Consider the following 4,606-nt stretch of genomic DNA (forward strand, 5'->3'; position numbering starts at 1 on the left):
AATTGTGGGCTAGCAACACCCCTGTCTCAAAATGGAAACAAATTGAAAAAATCCAAAAACGCTTGATCATGAGCAAGTTCAAAATAAAAAGTTCAGTACCTTATGAGATAATGTTGAGTGAAACGGGAGCAACTCCTATCAAAGCAATTTCTATGGTGCGGCTCATAAGATATCTAAAACAAATTGAGCAAATGGGAGTAGGTAAATGGCCTAATGTTATCTTCAATGAAGACATGAGGGAAAGAAAGAAAACATGGATGAAACAAAACTACACATGGATGCAAAAATGGAATATCTACATCAATGCATGTCCCACAAATAGCAAGGAGCTAAAGAATTTTGTTATGGAGAGGTTTCGTAAAATGGTATCGGGAAAAGAGTTGGGTAGAAAGAAGAAGTACTACATTGAGGAATTCAACACTACGTGTGATCTACAACAAAAAGAGTTCATTCGAGCTAGCATTCAGTGGAGGGAAAAGGTTCTTATTGCTCAATTAAGGACCAACTTGCATCAACTTTGGTGTGAAATAGATCAGTGGAAAAGGCCTAAAGAAGCTTGGGAAGAAAATGTGTGTACATTTTGCACGTCTAGGGCAGTGGAATCGAAAAAACATTTCATTTTGGAATGTGATGCATTCAAAGACATCAGAGGAAGTTAATGGAATATGTTAGCATCAGTTTCTTGGCATTGTCTTTTCAGCGAGGGGATTGTTGGAAAGTTGGGCCAGCTCATCATCAATTTGAATCAGAAAAGGATTGAATTGCAAAAGGTGAAAAATAGGGAACTAATGGTCTCATAGACTATTTTTAGTCTGGTAGACTTGAAAATATCATTTCATTTCATTTCAATGGAATTGTTGCTAAGGCATTTCATGTAGGTAACATAAGCATACGCCCACTATAGCATCAACTGGAATAGGAATGGCTATGGGATAAATTAGTCAGGCTAAAGTTCCAACAATGGCTATTCTTAGATTCAAAGTTAGATTAATGGAATGGCTTTAAGCATTCTTTCTCAAATCCAATGAATGGAGTTGAATAAATAGAACACCACTGAAAGTTCCATAACGGGCACTCTTAGATTCAAATTGAAAATTGAAATTGGACATGACGTTTGTATGTTGTTGTCCCCTCACCAAGTCAAAAGGGTTTTTTGTTCGCGCTCATGGCATTAATGCGCACCGTATTGAACAGTAATCAATTTCATGTATCGTATGGACACATTCTTATAGAGATTAGATGCGAATCTCAACACATTCCTGTAGAGATCGATGGATGCAAGTATGGGCATAGGCAGCATGGTGGAAGTATCTAAGAATGAGCATCCAACTGGGTGGATAATGATTGCCACTAGTTGGTTGCAGGGTTGGAATTTGACCCGCCCTGGGTGATTTGCCCAGTTATTGCAAAGTTGTCAAAATCCTTGCTTGAAATTGTGAAAAGGGATAGGGAAGTGTGAAAACGGTCAAATATTTAATGGGTAAGTCTGTTTTGTAATTCTAACCCTATTTGGTTGTCGTCTTCTGTATTAATGTCGTTATTCCATGCAAATTGGCGCCCAAGTCTTGCACGAGCTGGTTGCAGCGAATCCTGCTCGTAGGGTCAATGAAAGACAATGGGAATGCGAGCTGGTTGCAGCGAATCCTGCTCGTAAGGTCAACGAAAGACAGTGGGAATGATGCGACTGAGTAGCCGGACCAAGGTTATAGGAGGGAGTTTGGATACTGAAAATCGTTCGTGAATGAAATGTCGTTATTCCATGCAAATTAGCGCCCAAGTCTTGCACGAACTGGTTGCAGCGAATCCTGCTCGTAGGGTCAATGAAAGACAATGGGAATGCGAGCTGGTTGCAGTGAATCCTGCTCGTAAGGTCAACGAAAGACAGTGGGAATGATGCGACTGAGTAGCCGGACCAAGGTTATAGGTGGAGTTTGGATACTGAAAATTGTTCGTGAATGAAACATTCTAACTACTGGCATTTCTAATTTTTATTTTTATTTTTGTTAGAATTGAAATATATATATAGATAGATATATGAATATGAATATGAATATGAATATGGGCATATAAATTTTGATGAGTTTATGGATTTTTATTTTCTAAAATGTATTTTTGAATTTAGTGTCTTCAAAAAAAACCTTAAAACACTAGGTTTGTGGAAATTACAGATACATATTTATCATTTCAAAAATTCACAAAAAAATATGCCCAAAAAATCAAACATTTAATTGTTAGACTATGAGAGCAACATAATCATTAATCATTTCTTCATGAAATTGTAGATTTTCAAACTTTAAAATGCATTTTTGAATGTATAAATGGATTCAATGCCTTTAAATACCTTTATGACACTCAAATTATGAAATTCATAAAAGAAATTTACCAAACTGTGGATTTTCATTGTTTAAAATGTGTTTTCAAATGCATAAATGGATTCAGCTCCCTCGAAAACCCCTTGGGCACTAAGATTGGGGAAATTACAAATGTCAAATTTATCATTCCAAAAAATATCAATAGAAATGTAATGTGTTTTCAAATGCATAAATGGATTCAGCTCCCTGAAAACTCTTTGGGCACTAAAATTGGGGAAATTACAAATTGTCAAATTTATCATAATCTCTATAGAAATTTTAACTGAAACATGCTAGAAAAATGTCAAAAATGTTTCATAATTAAATTTCAAAAAAAAAGTTTTTACTCTTTTTAGCTAGAATTTTAGATTTTCACTATTTAAAACGTATAAATAAATTCAACCCCTCAAATATTGCTAAACACTTATATTGTGAAATATAAACTCAACACTCAAATTGTGAGATGTAAACTCCCCTTGGACTTCCCTTCTCTCCTATGGAGAGTAGGGAAGTCAGAGCTTCGCTCCACCCAGCTGACCCTGGGTATTTTCATTTTACCCTAGCAAAAGGGTCCCTGAAGCAGCAGCATGATTCCGAACTCAAATCTGACCAAGAACAGCTTTTCCCCACAAATTCAAACCTGTTTTCCAATACTAAACAGAGATCCATCTGCGTGTCCGAGATCTACTTCCCTTCTCTCCTATGGAGAATAGGAGAAGTCAGAGCTTCGCTCCACCCAGCTGAGCCTGGGTATTTTCATTTTACCCTAGCAAAAGAGCCACTGAAGCAGCAGCATGATTCCGAACTCAAATCCGACCAAGAACAGCTTTTCCCCACAAATTCAAACCTGTTTTCCAATACTAAACAGAGATCCATCTGCGCGTGCGAGATCTAGAAACATTAGGATCCTCAACATAAGAGTAGAGAACACCTCATAACACGGACAACAATGCACATATTGTCAATCTGGGGAGTCCAACGCTGGTAGTCACCCCCGTCTCCACCACTCTTTAAAAAAAGAAATCTAATTCTTCCAATATCTTTTGCAGCCGGGGTAGCGAATCCCAATCAGTAACAACTCCGAAGAAGGTGCCCTCAAACGGCAAACAGTTACAACTTTTGTGCGCATCCGGGGAATCGAACCCCGGTCAGTACCGTGGGAGGGTACTATGATACCACTACACCAGATGCGCAATTGATAAATGTGGGTTTCTATTTTGTTTTTTTAAGCCATTTTTATCTGTCTGTGATATTTTTTCCATTTGTTGTTTGTTCACCTTCTTCATATTATAATTCAGATTTCAAATTCAAAGCTTACAGTTCCACTCTCACATTCTCCACCTCCATTTTAAGATTGGTGTGGTGGATAATAGGTAAAGTTATATGGATCTATATAGATTCAACACATTAAAGAACTATAAATGTTTAGCATAATCTATTATTGATATAACTAAGAGTCTTAATCTCGATTCTACATGTGTTCTATGTATTCAGTTATCCTCTTTTAACTATCCAATTAATATTAACAAAATATGATATATTGATCCAATTTGTAGAAAGATTATATATATATATATATATATCTTTTATTAATCATAACTAAGTTGTGTCTAGGTACAATGAACCTTAATGTCAAATAGAAGAACGATCTGCTTACGCATGCTTGGACACCCCATGGAATAGTTTAATTTCCCCAAAAGTGCCTTCTATCCTCAACTCTTCCACTAAACCTCACACGAACCAACTGGTCTGCACTTCATGGGTCAAATAAAACATTTTATATTGTAATTGACATGGACAGTGGCTCTAATGAAGGTAAAAACAAGAGTTGGTGCTATGTAAACTATTGAAGTCTCATGATAACAATTTTCTTTCTAATACGACCAGTTGCTTTTGAGCCAGTAAATAGTCCTAACTCTAACTAATGGTTGATGTGGATTTAGTCCCCATCTTTGACCTATATATAGATAGGGACTTATTCGAAATTATCAATCAATTGAAGAGAAGAAATGAACACAATCCATTGAATAATGTAATAGGTAGGGATCACTTTATATCAAGGTTACGTTGTTGATTTGGTTGGTTGAGATGAACACTTTTGTATTTGAGAAATGGGAGGTATATAGGAGGTGATGACTAGATATTTTGGATCTAGTCCTTCCTTACCTGTAGTTGATCACCAAAAGTTAATTAAGCACAATCACTTATTAATCAATCCTCAAGGATGTCAAACATGAAAAATAACTCTTGATGTG

At 36.4% G+C, this 4,606-nt stretch overlaps 1 non-coding gene across 1 annotated transcript; it reads right to left on the reverse strand.

Moving 5' to 3' along the window:
* Window positions 1-3,473: 3,473 nt before the first annotated feature.
* On the reverse strand, window positions 3,474-3,544 carry TRNAG-CCC (transfer RNA glycine (anticodon CCC)). The gene has a single exon. It is a non-coding gene; the product is annotated as a tRNA-Gly (tRNA).
* Between the last annotated feature and the right edge of the window lie 1,062 nt (window positions 3,545-4,606).

This window comes from Pinus tabuliformis, chromosome 9, assembly GCF_031772625.1.
Source record: "Pinus tabuliformis cultivar Carrire ecotype Pingquan chromosome 9, CPIR1, whole genome shotgun sequence".
In the NCBI taxonomy this organism is placed as follows: Eukaryota; Viridiplantae; Streptophyta; class Pinopsida; order Pinales; family Pinaceae; genus Pinus; species Pinus tabuliformis.